At 31.2% G+C, this 19323-nt stretch overlaps 1 long non-coding RNA gene across 1 annotated transcript in view; it reads left to right on the top strand.

Annotated features, from left to right (window-relative positions):
- Window positions 1–13556, top strand: part of LOC118182515 (uncharacterized) — a 118716-nt gene extending 105160 nt beyond the window's left edge. The window contains exons 2-3 of the long non-coding RNA XR_015043596.1: window positions 467–579; window positions 8179–13556. This is a non-coding gene — a long non-coding RNA (uncharacterized LOC118182515). The remainder of the gene's footprint in view (window positions 1–466; window positions 580–8178) is intronic.
- Window positions 13557–19323: the final 5767 nt, after the last annotated feature.

Genomic DNA, 19323 nt, shown 5'->3' with positions numbered 1-19323 from the left:
CCAATTAAATCAAGTTCATTAAACTTTTAATATTTTCTTTCATCAAATTTAAGTTTTATTTAACTTCCTAAAGGAATTTTTGAGAAATTTCTGAGAATTTTTAGAGGTTTTTTAAGGACTTCATTTCAAAAAATTTTGGGAAATTTTAGTTTAAAACTTTAATATTAAAACATTTCAGTTTTTCTTAATTACCTTAATTTTTTGCAATTTTCACAAAAAATATCTTTCACTTAATTTTTTTAAACAATTTTCACAATTTTTCAACAGAACACACATTTCAAATTACAAACAGTTTACATTTTTTTTCACATACCACTTCACTTTAATTTCCTTCAAGCAAACATACATCTCTTGATTAGCTCAGTTACTTAACTCCCTAAATAATTGATATTACTACCTTTAGGATTTTTAACTTAATTTAATTTTATTAATATTAATATTTACAAAAGATTTTTTACTATAACAGGAATGGCAGCTTGACACTCAGCTTTACCTACGTGAGCGCCATCTATATAATTTGAGGAACACACTTACTTCTCTTTCACAACACTTTTGCGTACCCCAACACTCATATAGTAGGTAAGTTGGAATTGAAACTTACTATTTGCTTGCTTTAAGTATTTTTTTTTAAATTTTTTATGTAGTATCTAAGTATTTTCTAAATATGAAATTATATTTTTAAATATATATTTATTTTAAAAATTGTGAATTAGTTCTTTTTGTTTCTTTTTTCTTATTGGTTTATATGGATTATGTATAGTTCTTTTATAGTTTCTTTTTATTGATATGCATATTCGTGTAGGGGAAGTTTCTGTAGACAAGGATTTCTAAAATACATTGGTTTCTAGATTTTTTTATTATTTTATAAAAAATTAATTTAAAAAATTTAATTTTTTAAGAAAAAGTTTAATTCTTGACTTTACTTGCTTGTTTCTCAAAAGATTTAATTAGTATTTTCCTTTTTGAACTTTAATTCTTAAATGTCAATACTTAAATGTAAATTTCTAAGGATACCACTTTATTGGAATTACTTTTGGTTTTGACTTTTACCCTTGCCTGCATGAGTGACGAAACACGAATTGAATGATTGGAGAGTTAGGTTTGGAGGCAGCTTCCCCTTGATAAGTCTGTCTCCTGCCTACTCTACAATCATTCACATATGCATTTTTTAAAAAAATTGTTTAATTTGGTTTTAATTTATTAAATTAGTAGATTTGTTTTCATGGATAGATTTTGCACTTGATTTGCTTATGCTTCTGGATTTAAATGATATTGTAGATTAGTTCGAGAATTAAATCTTTTACATGTTTGCATATTTTTAAATTATTTTAAATTATTTGGCTTTTTTCTTTTTTTAGAATTTAAATTTGCTTTGTTACTTTTATGCGTATTTATTAACAATTTAAATTTTTTTAAATTTACTTTAAATTATATATATATATATATATATAAGCGACTAAAATCTACAACTTGGAAAGTTTTTAATTCTTACAGATAATAAAAAAGATCTGGCTCATCATTCTTTTCAGCATCATAAAACTTTAAAAAGAGTGTAAAAGAAATTCATTTTTACTTTAGCACACGCCAGACTTAAATTAATATTTGTTTTGTATGCACGATTTTTACAATACTGATAAACGAAAATAGAGACTTGCAGTCTCAATAAAATGTCCCATTGATGGCGATAAATGACATTTTGTAGCACCTAGTCTTCTTAGTAAAGAAAGAGGATACAGGAAACGTCGCGCAGTTCGTGGATTAGATAAGAAGGGGACTTCGATCAAATTTCTCGCAGTTCGTACCCTACCCTAAAAACCATCCGACGAGAAATCGATTTATTTAAAGATGAGGCATTTAGAGATAAACACTTGTGAAAAGTATATCGCGCATTGCTAACAGTACCAGCAACTAACGTAGATGTTGAAAGAGCGTTTTCGACAGCTGGTAATTTTTGCCCAAAATTATGTTCCAGGCTTAATGACAGTACATTTGATGCATTATGTTTTTTATGATCACATTTCAAAATTTTGTAATAGCACCACAGACTTAATAGTGACATTTACACTTTTTTGCGGCTTAAATACATAAGATGTTCCTTGTTTCTTTACTTTTTTGTAATTCTTTATATACTGTTATAATTTATAAGTTACAAATGATTTTTTGTGATATTTACTCTCTAATAAAACTGGCAAATAAAACAAAAAACCGTGTTTTCTTTCTTTTTCTAAAATTCCTACTACCTAAAAAATACGGAATAGTGGTATTGAACTTTTGGTCTGACATTGCAATCCCTGGTAATATACTATTGCAGTTTTAGTTCATTAACTTTAATTTCTAATTTTAAGGCATAGAACAATGTGAAATTTTTAAATAAGTAACAGAAGAAGTAACAGCGTCATGCGCAAAGCAAGTAAAATGAACGTTTATGTTATAAAAAAAATCCGTCGAAACGTTTTCGTTTTTTCTTTGCATGTATTGAGTTATCTTTATCTATTTTCAGATACACTGTGTAAAAATATTTGGTAATTGTAATAGTTTAAGAAACTCTGTTTTACACGAACTTCAAGTAGTAGGAAGAGCAGATAGTTCTCCTGAAATTTTGATAGGTGTCTTAGAATTCCTATAAAACCCATATATCCAACTAGTAATTCTAATTATTTTCTTATAGAATGATATGTGGTTATTACTCTGATTCATGTGAGACACTATAGTTTTCTTCTTTTCTGTATTTACCACATCTTCGTCAAGTGACAGATCTTAATCCGGCCATTTATCTTTAGAATCTCTAAGCCATGGAGGTCCTTCGTTCCATTATTGCTTTAGTAAGGCTTTTACTGAGCAACCTATTAATGATATGTCTGCAGAATTTTGAGTTCCAGGAACAAACTTCCATTCGTTGGATTCTGACATTATCATTTACACTGATACAAACGTTTGCCATGGGCCTTCTCTTTGGATCCTACGTCCATAGAATCGGACCAGTAGACTGACTTCATATTTTCTAACTTCAAACCTTTCTTCACTGCACTGGCTAATCTATCCGCCATAAGACATGCTAGCAATTCCATCTTCGGAATCGATAATCTTTTCAAAGGAGCAATTCTTGATCTAGCTTGTATTAACTGACAAGTTACTTTTCCCTCCATTTAAGCCCTAAGAAAAATACAAGTCTCATATGCGTCACAAAATGTATACAGTGTGTAATGCATACAGTGCATTCACTAAGGTCTAAATCACATAGTCTGCGCGGTATCTTGAGGTTTTTAATTTCTGGTAACTGAGCTTTCCATTTCTCAGATCTTTTAATTAAATCTTCCGTTATTTAGAATCCCATGAGATTCCCAACTTCCAGCATTCCTGAAGAAGCAGTTTAGGAATTAACGTTATCGGGCAAGCGAAACCTGTGGGATCAAATAATTGATGTGCTTTAGACAAAATATTTCGTTTAGTAATTGGTTCATTGTTCTTCTCAATTTCTATTAATTGGCATGACAGGGTGTCATTCCTAATTTCTCATATGCGACCTAAAACCAATACATCGTTTTCATCTACATAAGTTGAGCTATCTCTAAAGGAATCTTGTATCTCAGGAAGATAAGTACTTCTCCATCCGCGGAAGTCAAATTTAACTGCTTTTAGAATTTTATGAGACTCTCTTTTGAAATATTTTAAGTCAGCAACAGAGTCAATACTTGCAACACAATATTCACATAAAATGAATCTTTCAGTTTCATTGCAAGTCCTTTCAAAGGCTCTTCTACTTGATCCAGAACATAATTCAAAACAGTTGTAAGTGAAAAGGGGCTGCTTGAAATACCGAATACGACTCTGCAATGGCTGTAAGTGATTAAACTGTTGGATCTCACCTTTCCACCACATAAACCTTAAAAAATCTCCATCGTTTTCGTGTAGGCTTATCTGCAAGAATGCTTGCTTGATGTCTGCAACAACTCCGATATTTCCCCACCTGAACCGACTTAAAATTGTCGGAAACATCTCTATTAGATTGGAATCTAATGCATATCTAATGCAGAAGTTGTAGATTTCAATACTATTTCTTCTGTTTTATTCGACCGGCTGCCTTGAAGTTCAAGGTAATTCGTGCATGAAAACACTGTTACTGATTATTAGGTTCTTTTGCTAATTTCAGTGGTAGCTGAGACGTTGATGAACAACTAATTCTAGTAGTGTCAGCTTGGGTATTCTTTGGGTTTTTGGAAAAACTGAGTAATTTTAAAGTTCTGGTTTATCTTCCTCTTATTTTCTTTTGCTTCATTACATTCTGATACTTAGACATTTTTTTCTGTTTTTCTTCTAACTTATGGGGGAAAATGAAAGCAGAAAAAGTGGAAGTAAAAATAAAAGTAGAAAATAATTATTATAAGAGATATTGCGTAAAACACTTGGAAAGTCACTGTATGAAATATTTTGCTTTACTCCTGAAAAAAAAAAAAAAGAGAAGAAGAAGATGTATGTCTTAAACCATTGCTTGAAATATATATGAAATATTAGATCAATACCGAATAATTTAAGGATGTGTTGGTACTCTTTTGTTTATTAAAGTAAATAAATCAAATTTAAATTATGTATTTAAGACGTAATAAAATAACGAAACATTTTCCTTCGGTTTTCCGTATAGCTAAAAATCAGAAAATGGCCAATTTTTTATTTTAGAATACCTTGTATATTATTACTTCAGATCTCAAATAGGTATATTTTAAATTCAGCGGTACTCCGTAAATATAACAATCCTTTCTTCACGAAAGATAATAATTTTTAATTTAATAAACAAATGGTTCATGTAAAAAAAAAACATTTTTTGAGTAATTATGCTCAATTCGTCGGTTTTCTGAATGAAAAAGCTAACCTAAGTTTAACAAAATATGTAACTGCATTTACCTTTTTTTTTTTTATGTAGAATAACAATAACAACAAGCAATCATCAAATAAAAAAAAAACAAAAAAAAATAAATGTTGCACAAATTATTACGAATGCAACAGTAGACGCAAAATAAGAACTAAACAATTTGTCGAACGCGTCTACGGCGCCCTCTTTATATATTATTATGTTAATAATGCTTCATTTTAAGTGTTAACCATAAGTAATGTCCCTTTAATACCGTCATTATATCCTCAATTCCAGCGCTCTGATACGCCATCTAGTGGCTAAAAGGTGGAAACATTAAAAATCGGTATTTACGTTTGACAATACTACGTAGTTTGTGAAACGTGTTGTGATCGAAAAGTAATTAAATGTTTATTTTATTTTTTATTGTTGTGGGAATTATGTGTTCAGTCGTTTTAACCACTTATAGGACAAATCTAAAGAAAATGCTTGTAATATCATGTAATCAAAAGTTAACTACATGTAATAATGCCAGGACTGCTTTCTCAAGTACTGAGGAGTAGGTAATACTTAATCTTTTTTTTTTTTTTTTTTTTTTTTTTTTAAATGTTTGGTCATGGTATTTCTATAATACATATAGAATACTAATATTTCTATTACAAGTGCCTTTTTTCATTTCTAAGTGTTTTGCTTGTTCATATTCTCAAAATTGCATCTGATAATTAGTGCTATTATGTATATAATAGATATAAATACAATAGACGAATATAATAGATCAATATATTTTTTATATATAATGACTCAATATAATTTTTATGGAAAAAAAAAGACACTTTTGACTGCACAGATTTTCTGTTAGTTATCTCAAGTTAAACACTGAATACTAATAAATATGAAATAATATAAACAAATATGAAATCATTTGTTTACAATCAGTGAACGTTAAAATCAGCTACCTGTCACAATACAATAAAACAGTGGCACAATTTCCTACAACAGCCAGCAGTTCCTCGTTTACATGAACAAAAAATATTCCTTTTTAACGATGAAATGTCCTTCGATTTCACGCGATCAGGACGCTATACAACTTATTCTTAAATAGGAAGCCAAAATTTGTAAATTGGACTTTTCAAGTAAAATTCCGTGCATTACCAAATAATCCGCTTTTTAAAATTCTCTCTGCTTCAGTAACACAGCGTGAATTTACACCTCCTTGAACAAAATCAAACATTTCGGAAAAGGTAAGCAACTCCATTTTTGAATGTACGAAGTCAGATCACAAATCAAAATACCGGTTTTTATCCGCCACATTAAAGTGTGAAAGCGCCACCTATAGGTGAATTGAATCGCGGATAAAGGCGCTCGCTAGACATTTGCACGACGGCGCCGATTAGGCTTGGCGCAGGCCTTGTTACTTCAATGAGTTTTAGATAAAAGTGACCTTATAAAATAAACTATTAGATAGTGGCTGTTCATTAATATATGATTGACTAATTGAAGTAATTACTGTTACATTTAAGGTAAAAAAATATGTACATAAGGCAGAAACTAAAACATTTTTTTAAAATTGCCGTTGTTTATTAATTTAAAAATAACTGCTTTTTTAAGTGTGATATTTAATTTAGTAATGCTGTTAATCCTACATATATTTAAACAAAATATACTTTTTATTGCATTATTTAAACCAATTAAGGGAAGTTCATACATCATGCAAAAACATTTATGGTATTCTAACCCCGTGAAAAATTTACTCTCCAAAATAGAATCATGCAATTATGATTTTTTAATTATCATTCAACAAAATTCATAAATAAATTAAATTAGATATATAATACAACGATCCTTCTCTAGGATATCCCATTACTATCTTCCAAACGATTCTTTTCTGTGATAATATGACAAAAATTAGTGTACTGCTTTTGAATAAATAGTTCAATGAGAGCTATAAATTCATCGAATTGATGAGGTGTCATGCGAAAGTAATTAAAAGAAATTTCGTTTCGTTCAAGCGCATTTCTTTATTTGCATCTCCTTGCTGCTATCATCTCTCACATATTAATATAAACCACAGCATTCTGCTTCTCTTACACAAAGAAGTCAAATAAGTTTTAATCGTGTTCTGTACTAGAGTCAAGGCACCTAAAATGTTATGGCTTCCTAAAGGTCTGGTACCTAAAAGGTTTCCTACTCTGTTGACAAAACACTTAAAATTTTTCAACAACAGTAATATACTAATATCAATAAGCCCTGTACATTTGCGTTGTGTTTTCGGATTAACCCTGAAATCAATTTGAGAATGAGACGGGTGAAAATCATGAGCATACACACAAAAAGAAATAAATAAACATTGATTGATCTAGAAAAGTGAGCCTATTTATTAAATTCTTCAAGAATTATTTAATCCATAATTTGTAGGCAATTTATATTCAATCAGAACTGTAACATATTGATAATTACACAATGCAGAATTAACTTAGTAAGCAATTATATTCAAGCTGAACTGTAAAATATTGCTTTCTACAAATGCATAACCCTACAGAGTAATATTACTTCTATCTTAGACTCAATAATATCAAACTATTATTTCTATTACATTCAGGTAAACATGATCAGATAAAACCTTGGATAAATTAACAATACCCTCCCCGGGGAGAAAAAAAAATAATAATTAACAAGTTATACTTTTAAAAAAAAACATTTCACACAGAGTAATCAATACCAAGGTAATTCAGGTTATTGCACATAGTTACTTTCTATTTTCAAAAGAATGATTTAACCGGGTAATATGTTAATAAAAATCAGGCTATTACATCCTACAAGCAATTTAACTCAGAATAATCAATACCAATGTAATTCAGGTTATTGCACATAGTAACTTTCTATTTTCAAAAGAATGATTTAACCGGGTAATATGTTAATTAAAATCAGGCTATTACATCCTACAAGCAATTTAGTCCCTAAGAGGAGCAAAGAAGCTCAAATAATGACACCTTTACCAATCAATCTTCACTATGAAAGAAATTCACAAGTTCAATTAAATAATTTAATGAAGAATATATTTCCTTAACCAATCTAACTAAGTTACATTCACTGTTTAAATTAAATAATTTAAATAAGGAAATATTTCCTTAGCCAATCTAATAATTTACTTTATGGATAAACAAAATGATTTCATTAGAATTAGGTTAATTTACTCAACTACAATATTTTAATTCAACTAATTAAGTTATTTCAATCACTATTAACTATTATAGTTGTTAGAATTACTATTAGAAATTACTATTATAATTTACAATTAGAATTTTTTTTAAATTTTTTTTTTTTTACATCAGACCAACAAATAAAAGAAAACAAATAAAAAAACTTATCTGCGGAGTCACAGGCTGCAAGTGAACAGGAGGAGGAGAAATGCCCTCATATTTAAAAAATTATCAAGATGCCAAGGAGGACGGCTGCTGAGCGTAGTAGAAAATGAGAAGAGTTCATAGGTAGATGAATTTTCAATAGAGTCCAGAAGTTACAGATGAATTTTCAATAGAGTCCAGAAGTTACTTATTGATTTAGGATGCACTAAGGAGGTTCTCGTTGATTTCCAATCCAATATTGGAGTTAGCCGTGGTTTCAGTTAAGTGAAGCATTATGTAGTAGCGACCCCGGAGCTAGCGATGCCGGAGACTCTTGCAGGGCGGAAAATAATTCTTAAAGACGTGAAACATCGAGGCAGATGAAAACTCTATTCATGGAGGAGAGACTAAAATTTCTTCTTAACGGCACCAGTACTAGGCATCACCCTTCGTTGCATTTTTCTATTTTAATTATCTTTGAGTAACTTACATATTCAAGTACTAAAATGATGAGACTATAATTTAGTCGAGGTCATGATGCGTATAACTAAGTCCCTCGTTCAAAACTCAAGGGCAAGAAGCCCGTAGATCCAAAGGCGGAAAAATGCATTTTCCAAAATAAAATTCAGCTGCCAGCGAGTACAGCATCCGATGGTAAGTCAAAAGTGCAAAAAAAGTGACCTTGTCCCTCAAAACACCTCGTTAAAAGGGAGGACGCCGGATTGCCTAGTTGGCAAAACACACTCTTCGCCGAAAGTTAAAATAGTTGCAACAACAGCATACCCTCATGTTATCAAACTCGCCAAATCCTCTACTTTGAAACCTCAACGGAAAATCTATGTCGCCAAACCCTCGCCAAAAAAAACCCACCTGTGACAGGGGAAATTAGGAATCTCAACAACCCTGCAAGGGTCCCAACGAAAGAACGCTGAAAACTCGCAAAAAGTGACTTTTCAACCGGAAAGAAGGCATTTCATCCCCCTTTAACTAAATCACAAGCAAACGAGGAAAAAACTACTAATTAAAGCTCATAACTGAAATGCAATTAAAGTTAGAGAAACGAAAGCCATGCCAAATTAAAGAACTAATTTCTCTGCAACCAATGATATTAAACACCAAGAAATCAAATCAATTTTTGACATGAAAAACTGAGTTTATTACGTAGAAAGAAATACTTATCCATTGTTTGCGTGTACAAGATTGAAGACGCAGTTCGCGTAAACTCGGAAAGCCAAAATATATTACACTAGAATTAATAGGCCCAAAAGAATATAACCAAACTTGTGCAGCTCAAATTTTGAACAATTACAAACCAAAATTTCGATTTTTATGAATCACCCAATTAAATTAAATTCGCTACACAACATCCCTCCGATGATCGGGAAAAAAATTTTTTTGGCGAAGCCAAAAAAATTTTAGGACCCACAGACAATGGAAAAGTTTTACATAAGTTACTAAATACGAAGAGGAAAAAAAAAAGAGTACATAATGGTACCACATGTTAATCACCAAACTAATAATCAACTCAAAACCAGTTGTCACGGAGAGCAGTGATAAAAAAAATTAAAATTCAATTACAAGGCACAAAGTTTAAATCAGTTAAATTCAAAATCTAATTCCAACTCGAATAACCAATTAAACAGCAGCAGGAGTCAAGTGTCACAAAAAAATCCATTTGCAAAGCAAGTCAACAAAAGTACAGAAACCACAAAAAAAATCTCAAGTGAGTGAAAATTACACCTTAACAAATCAGTCAACCAACAATGACACAAAAAAAATCCTAAAAATTACACACTGAACTGAACCAGAAGTTGAAACAAACGGAGAACACCCCTAGGAACGGAAAAGAGAACTTGACCAAAAAAAAAATTAAGCCGAAAAAAAAACTAGAACGCATCTAGAAGCAAAAGGGGAAAAAAATAATTTAGACAAACTTACTTGAAACAAGCAAATTAAAATTCGGACCAGCCGAAAAAATCCTTAAAAACTAAACACTATTGTGTCAAGAACTCGAAACCGAAACTAAAAGAAATTCACACAAATGCAAACAACTCCTTGAGCAAACCAGTTGTAAAATATGGAAGAAAAACCTTTAACTATTCTTTCAAGAAAACAAAACTAACACTCTTAAAAAAAATCAAATTCATAAACAATTCAAGCTCAAAGCAAAAAAAAAAAAAAAATCAAATTCTGAAAATAGCCAAAATAAATCCAACAAAACAGAACTGAAGCAGGTTACACACAGAATTTACACGTAAACAGAAGGTGCCCAACAAAAGGTTTGCCACAATTTTTAAAGAAAACAATGCTGCCCCAATGTTCTCAAAGTCTAGATCCTGGAGAGTAATTAAAGAAGATGAAGAGTATGCATTGCACTCTAGGTAGCAATCGTAAGCATGACTACTTCACAACAAAACTACAAAACTGCAGGCACAAAAATGCAAAAGCAGACAAGAGGGAAGTGTTTACACAAAAAAAAATCAAACTTCTCAAACTCGAAATCTCAAAATCCATAATCCCACAAAACTCAATTCTATACTTCTCCTTAAACCACTTCAAAACAAAACTCCTTGAAATACACTAAGCCTCAAGAGCAATCACAAATTTTTCAGTAACCACACAGTATAACCAGAAACCAGAAAAGAAAAGTTTTTGAAAGACAACCAACTTGAAAACAGAAACTCAGTACAAAACTCAGTGGAGTTAATCACTCTTAAAAATCTCAAAATCGAATCAAAATACTTCTCAAATCTTCACAACACTAAACTCACATAAGTAATTTCTCCTTCCACAAAATCAAGTTTAACTTCTCAAAACAAATTTCACTTCCACTAGTATCAATGTTTAAATTTCCAAACACATTTCACATCCACTTTTAAATTTACTGCAACACTGCAACAAGTTCAGCCAAAGAAAAAAAATTAATTCAAAATCAAAATAAGCTATTAAGCTCAAAAATTGACAGACCAAAAAAAAATCACTGTTAAAACAAATGTTAGACCACTCACAATTAACCTCACTATGAAACTACCATTAAAACACTTGAAAAAAGACAACAGTAAGAGTAAAGAGCAAAAATAATATCTTTTAAGTACATTTCTAAAATTCCAAACAAATTCAGCTCTATTTTTCAAAAAAAAAAAAAAAAAAAAAAAAAAAAAAAATTCACAACTCAAAATTGCTGTGAAACGCAAAACTCACTATTCTACTGTTTTCAGACATTTCTCAGACAGCAATAAATGTTTACAAAACTCACAACTAAGGTAGAAAATTAATTACTCAAACTTAGAAAAGCTAAACAAAAAAACTTCACTCCCACTGAAAATTAACTTCCACAAAAAAAAATTCAATCAATCCCTAAATAAACAATCACTGGTCCCGCGCAACTTTACAAATCTCACCAAAATTAACTTTAAGAAACAAACATTTCAGATTTTTCAACATTTCAAAAATCCGAATTTTTAACTCAATTCAATTAGGTACTGATTCCATGGAAAACAAATCCAATAACACATCTCAAGAGGTTTTAAAAGAAAATTACCAATTCCTGAACACAAAAATACTGCTCTGACACTAATTCAATTAATTAAAATTAAAATTCTTCAAAATAATCACTCAAAAAGCAATAAGCAAAAAAAAAAAAAAAAAATCAATTCATTAACACAAATGCAATTCTCACCAAAACTTAAAAGTGATGATAAATGGATATCAGTAATTGCAAGCACATAAAGTAGGGATGTATCCCAATGTATGATCAACACGCGTGCCTTTTAACCTTATGTTGCAAACATACAGTTGCAAAAGTGTGAAACAGTAATCCTCAAAATCAATATGTAAAAATGCAATACAAATTTGCACAAAAAGAAAATACTTAACTCAACAGGTACTGCGTGAAAATGTTTGTGTTGGATACAATAGTTTTAAAGTCCAAATGTGTATCAGTAGTACATATCTGGTATGCAACCTCAAACAATAAGTATAAAATAAGCACAGTAATACGACTACTGTATAGGCCTGTCACTGTAACTAACTAACGAGTAGGGTTTCAGTAAAAAGCCTAGACATGTGGAAGAAAACTTTCACATAAATATGCAATAGTACACATGACAATCACCAGTCTCAAGTCAAAATTAAGTTCAACTATAAGCGCAAGCCAAAAGTGATGCAAAAATAAACAGCACAACAAAAATTGTTAAGTGCTAAAATTTGGTTCGAAAGTTCACGGCAACAATAATGTTCTGTTCTTAATGTCATGGCACCAATAATGTTCTGTATTGGTGTCATGGCACCAGAAAAAATGTTATGGTTTCCTAAAGGTCTGGTACCTAAAAGGTTTCCTACTCTGTTGACAAAACACTTAAAATTTTTCAACAACAGTAATATACTAATATCAATAAGCCCTGTACATTTGCGTTGTGTTTTCGGATTAACCCTGAAATCAATTTGAGAATGAGACGGGTGAAGATCATGAGCATACACACAAAAAGAAATAAATAAACATTGATTGATCTAGAAAAGTGAGCCTATTTATTAAATTCTTCAAGAATTACTTAATCCATAATTTGTAGGCAATTTATATTCAATCAGAACTGTAACATATTGATAATTACACAATGCAGAATTAACTTAGTAAGCAATTATATTCAAATTGAACTGTAAAATATTGCTTTCTACAAATGCATACCCCTACAGAGTAATATTACTTCTATCTTAGACTCAATAATATCAAACTATTATTTCTATTACATTCAGGTAAACATGATCAGATAAAACCTTGGATAAATTAACAATACCCTCCCCGGGGAGGAAAAAAAAATAATAATTAACAAGTTATACTTTAAAAAAAAAACATTTCACACAGAGTAATCAATACCAAGGTAATTCAGGTTATTGCACATAGTAACTTTCTATTTTCAAAAGAATGATTTAACCGGGTAATATGTTAATTGAAATCAGGCTATTACATCCTACAAGCAATTTAACTCAGAATAATCAATACCAATGTAATTCAGGTTATTGCACATAGTAACTTTCTATTTTCAAAAGAATGATTTAACCGGGTAATATGTTAATTAAAATCAGGCTATTACATCCTACAAGCAATTTAGTCCCTAAGAGGAGCAAAGAAGCTCAAATAATGACACCTTTACCAATCAATCTTCACCATGAAAGAAATTCACAAGTTCAATTAAATAATTTAATGAAGAATATATTTCCTTAACCAATCTAACTAAGTTACATTCACTGTTTAAATTAAATAATTTAAATAAGGAAATATTTCCTTAGCCAATCTAATAATTTACTTTATGGATAAACAAAATGATTTCATTAGAATTAGGTTAATTTACTCAACTACAATATTTTAATTCAACTAATTAAGTTATTTCAATCACTATTAACCATTATAGTTGTTAGAATTACTATTAGAAATTACTATTATAATTTACAATTAGAATTTTTTTTAAATTTTTTTTTTTTTACATCAGACCAACAAATAAAAGAAAACAAATAAAAAAACTTATCTGCGGAGTCACAGGCTGCAAGTGAACAGGAGGAGGAGAAATGCCCTCATATTTAAAAAATTATCAAGATGCCAAGGAGGACGGCTGCTGAGCGTAGTAGAAAATGAGAAGAGTTCATAGGTAGATGAATTTTCAATAGAGTCCAGAAGTTACAGATGAATTTTCAATAGAGTCCAGAAGTTACTTATTGATTTAGGATGCACTAAGGAGGTTCTCGTTGATTTCCAATCCAATATTGGAGTTAGCCGTGGTTTCAGTTAAGTGAAGCATTATGTAGTAGCGACCCCGGAGCTAGCGATGCCGGAGACTCTTGCAGGGCGGAAAATAATTCTTAAAGACGTGAAACATCGAGGCAGATGAAAACTCTATTCATGGAGGAGAGACTAAAATTTCTTCTTAACGGCACCAGTACTAGGCATCACCCTTCGTTGCATTTTTCTATTTTAATTATCTTTGAGTAACTTACATATTCAAGTACTAAAATGATGAGACTATAATTTAGTCGAGGTCATGATGCGTATAACTAAGTCCCTCGTTCAAAACTCAAGGGCAAGAAGCCCGTAGATCCAAAGGCGGAAAAATGCATTTTCCAAAATAAAATTCAGCTGCCAGCGAGTACAGCATCCGATGGTAAGTCAAAAGTGCAAAAAAAGTGACCTTGTCCCTCAAAACACCCCGTTAAAAGGGAGGACGCCGGATTGCCTAGTTGGCAAAACACACTCTTCGCCGAAAGTTAAAATAGTTGCAACAACAGCATACCCTCATGTTATCAAACTCGCCAAATCCTCTACTTTGAAACCTCAACGGAAAATCTATGTCGCCAAACCCTCGCCAAAAAAAACCCACCTGTGACAGGGGAAATTAGGAATCTCAACAACCCTGCAAGGGTCCCAACGAAAGAACGCTGAAAACTCGCAAAAAGTGACTTTTCAACCGGAAAGAAGGCATTTCATCCCCCTTTAACTAAATCACAAGCAAACGAGGAAAAAACTACTAATTAAAGCTCATAACTGAAATGCAATTAAAGTTAGAGAAACGAAAGCCATGCCAAATTAAAGAACTAATTTCTCTGCAACCAATGATATTAAACACCAAGAAATCAAATCAATTTTTGACATGAAAAACTGAGTTTATTACGTAGAAAGAAATACTTATCCATTGTTTTTTTTCCGCGTTGCCGCTTTTCGCTCCAACGAACCAGGACGGTTATTCTACGCTACGAGAGTCGACAGCAAGTTGTGGGCCGCCAGATGTCGCTGCTAGTAAAAAACAGGTCTGCCCGACATCCTATATTCTCTGAGTACGGAAGTTGTCGAAAGCGCGTGAAAAAATGTTGCCGCGTCGTCAATCAGGGTTGTCCAGTTGACGTACTAAGTAGACAATGACTTTGTATGCGTTTTCGCCGCTGATTTTTTCATATTTAAACGAAGAATACGGTCGTAGATCTCTGAATCGGTGGCGAATTTATAGAAAATATGTTGATGCTTTTGCTCTGCCAAAAGATGTTTTCATTGCGTATTTCAGATTCCCAAAATTTATAGTTATTTTAATTTGGGGAGTATTTGGAGAGTATTTGGAGCCACATTCAAAAAACAAGAACGCAATTTTTACTAAAAGAAAGGTTATACTATTCCTGAAATTATAGATATAAATTGTAATTGTACGCTTTAAAAATGTAGAAGATAATAAGTTTATCAAGCACATAAACCTTCTTCATTTAATACAAATATAGACATCCGATAAGCTTCTACTCGATTTATGTACAGTAAGAATTACGTTTACTTTAAAATCTAACAGTTGAATACCTTACGAATAATACTGTGAACACAAAAATGTCGTTCATTATTACGCGAAATTCACACTACTGTAAAATAAAATTTAAAAAAAAATAATAATTATAAAACTATAAAATAAATTTATAATATTTTTTTCAGTAATTGTACTACTATTAGTGTGATACTTTTAAAAATAAGTTTTAGCCCAGAGGGGCTATTAATTTCGTTTTGCCATTTTGTGGCGTTTCACGATAAATGGCGTTTCACGATAAATGGCGTTTCACTTTTCAAATCGTTGCCACCAAGTATTATCGCACTCTATTATATTTAAAGAAATTAAATAATGAGGAATCTGCAGAATGCATGAATGTTTCTCGCACTGTGATAAAACAACGGTACCTAGAGCCATGAAATTCTGAATAACGTAATCCTCCATCCTAATAGAGGCATCTGGAGGGCCAAATTTTAACTGGGAATTTGTATTACTATCCATTTCATATATCATATTTTGTAAAGCATTTATGAGTTTTTGATTAAGAAACCCAACGATTTCAAAGCGAGCAATGGCAAAAAACATTTTCATCTCTAGCGCGCGAGACTATGTATCGGAAATTCTAAAGATATGCTTTTTTTTAATTATATGATATTGCTGTTGAATTGAATTTTATGGTTTAAGTGCGAAAAACATGATATTTAATAAATAAAGGTAACAGGCAAAACGTTAAAAAAATGGCCCTTTGGGAGTAATATAAAAACTGAAGGCTTTCATTTTTTTTTTTTTTTTTTTTTTTTTTTTTGTGTGTGTGTGTGTGTGTGTAATTTTAAGAAGTTTTAAAACTGGTTTTAAGTGAGGACTTTCTAAGGGAAACTGGCTCGTATACACGTTACACATGGGGAAAGCCACGAAAACGCCGGCCAGCTCGTTCGTGGGATTCGAACCTCGGACCAAATTACCTGCGTTCAGCGACTCTACCGCTCGGCGGCTGGTGGGCTTGTTAGCAGAATTATACTGTATTATTATTGTATTATGCTATAAAGTAACAATGCTATAAGACTGATGGTTTGTTCATGGAATAGTACTTTTGTAACCTATTATAGTATTAAAAAATCATTGTTTCTTTGCAAACTTAAAAAAATAAATAAATAAATAAATAATAAAAATACTGTTCATAGCATTCTTATTTTTACATTGTAAAAGAGATATTGATTGTTATTAGTTTTCTATTTAAAATGTGTCGAAACGCTGGTTTGAAAAGGAACTTGAACTGCAGGAGACCTACACTGATTATTTTTACTTTAGTATTTGCATTGTGAAAATATTACTATCTTTTAATTATTTTCACAGAACAAAATCTTTTGAGAAGGAAGAATAATTAAACTGAGCAGTTCTTATATATATACAAAATTAAAATAACAGCAATGTAATATTGAAAAAAAGATATTAGTAATTGTGTGACAAAAATTGCAAAACGAATTAATCACACATACAGGATAGATTAATTTAATTTTGGTTATATATTTTATATTGAAAAAATATTTTCTTTCATGTTAATTATAGAATAAATTATTTAAAATAAAGCATTTTGATGCGTGTCTGATAACTGAATGCAGCAGCAATCGGCCATACTGTAATAGCGAATGAATTTTATTTCTTTTCCTGAAAGAAATAATTTTCATAGAAAAAGAAAATAAAAAAGGGAAGAAATATTAAGAAAGAAATATTTTCTTTCTAATTTCTTATTTAAAGAAATATTTTTCAAATAGTAACTGTAAAATAAATTGCGGGAAAACAGTTTTAATGTAAACATGGAAAAAAAAAAAAAAACTTAGTTTGCTATTAGATTGTAATGCAAATTAATCATATTATAAATTTAAATAATTAAAATGGTTTATTTCTAAAAGGATTTGAAGTAATCTTAATTCATTTACTCTTATCTATTTACCACATTGCTTTCGTGGTATCCCATATCACTCTTTATTTTTTAGCTCTAAATTCCTGCGTTAACTTTCCCATTAAAAAACGAGATTTTCTTTCACATAACACAGCAGCATATTCAGCATGTATTGGTCATAATACTGTTTTGTGCAATTTTTTTGAACTACAAATGTAGCGTGTGAGTTAGTGAAATAATAGGAGAATATTCCTAGAACTTCAGCCAGGGCGCGCTATAAATTTCGTCACTCGGTCTGTACTGCGATTGGTCTAAAGCTCCTTGAAGCCTTGTCCCCTTCCAGTAAAGTTAAATGGACCCACCCGCCCACCAACTGAGGACCACAGAATGGCTTTCTCCGATAAGTTGTGATGGCTGTCTATACCGGTTTTTTTGAGTCAATATTGTTCGCTTAAGTTGTAGACAGATCCAGTGATCATAGAATAAGCGTCCAGTGTTGAACGCCTTGAACTAAAAAGCATCAGCTTTGTATAAAAACTTTATTGATATTCTAAAACATGAAATTCTTTAAGAAAAATTGCCTGCAGCGCAGTGCGGCTAAAAACGCTATTCTACTGAAACATAAACATGAACAACTGTTGCCATTCACACAAACTCAATAGTAAAATAAAGCATGTTGCCAGTAACAAGATTATTGTAAATCACAACATAAAATTAAACAGTGGGAAAATAAAATATACAAAGAAAAAAATAAATGCAAATATTAAATATGTATCCAACATTAACTCCCACCCTTGCCATTGCATTAACAATAGATCATTCCCGATGCAATGGCAATGGTAAAAGTTTTACTACAGGCCTTTTAAAATAACCATTAACAGTTTTTACTGTAACAACTCTAACATTGCCATCCTTTCCAGGATGGATTTCAACAATGCGACCTAAAGGCCAAACACCAGGAGGCATGCTGTCCTCCTTAATTAATACAATACCACCTACAGACAAATTTGGAAGTTGTTCCTTCCATTTGTATCTTTGTTGTAAGGAATTTAAATACTTCTTATAATATCTCTTCCAAAAGCCTTGTTTCATGTGCTGTAATAATGCCCGTTTAATAAAGTGGGTTTGGGAATATTAGAAAACTCCTGTTCTGGAATGCTAGTAATAACATCCCCAGTTAAAAATTGTGATGGAGTCAAAGCATCTAAATTAGCTACATCATTGTGATTAGTTTTAGATAAGGGGTGTGAATTTAACACAGCTTCAATTCGAGTTAGTAAAGTACTTAATTCCTCAAATGTTAACTTTGTCTCTTCTATCATTCTTTTCAAATGAAATTTTATGGACTTGATCCCCGACTCTCACAAACCACCAAAGTGGGGAAAAGCAGGTGGAATCATTTTCCACTCCGTAGTATTTTGAGTCAAATAATTTAAAATTAATTCATTGCTGTTAAGTGAAAGTAGCAGAGTGTGCAATTCAGACAATTTTCTTTTTGCCCCAGCAAAGTTCGTACCATTATCTGAAAATAAGTATCGAGGTGTACCACGCCTTGATACAAATAGCATAAGAGCAGCAATGAAAGAATCTGCAGTTAAGTCGCTAACTATCTCAATATGGTAAGCTTTGGTAGCTAGACATACAAACAAAACTATATAACCTTTAGTGGTCTTAAAGCAACGACCTTTGTAACATTTCAAAATTACAGGACCGGCATAATCAATACCTGTGCTAAAAAATGGTCTCTCAAGTGTTACTCTTTGTTTTGGTAAGTTTCCCATTAATTGATTATTAGATGACAATTTATATCTGTGACAAACAATACATTTATGTATAAAAGACTGAATAAGTTTCTTACCATTTACAATCCAATAGTTTTGATTTAAAACGATAGCTAGTAAACTGGGTCTTGCATGCATATAAGTTACATGATATTGTTTAACA

Source organism: Stegodyphus dumicola, chromosome 10, assembly GCF_044657685.1.
Source record: "Stegodyphus dumicola isolate Sdum_Otavi_A_Nest chromosome 10, ASM4465768v1".
NCBI classification, from domain to species: domain Eukaryota; kingdom Metazoa; phylum Arthropoda; class Arachnida; order Araneae; family Eresidae; genus Stegodyphus; species Stegodyphus dumicola.
Note: the sequence above shows the minus strand (reverse complement) of the source record. Positions and strands in the feature narration are given on the sequence as shown.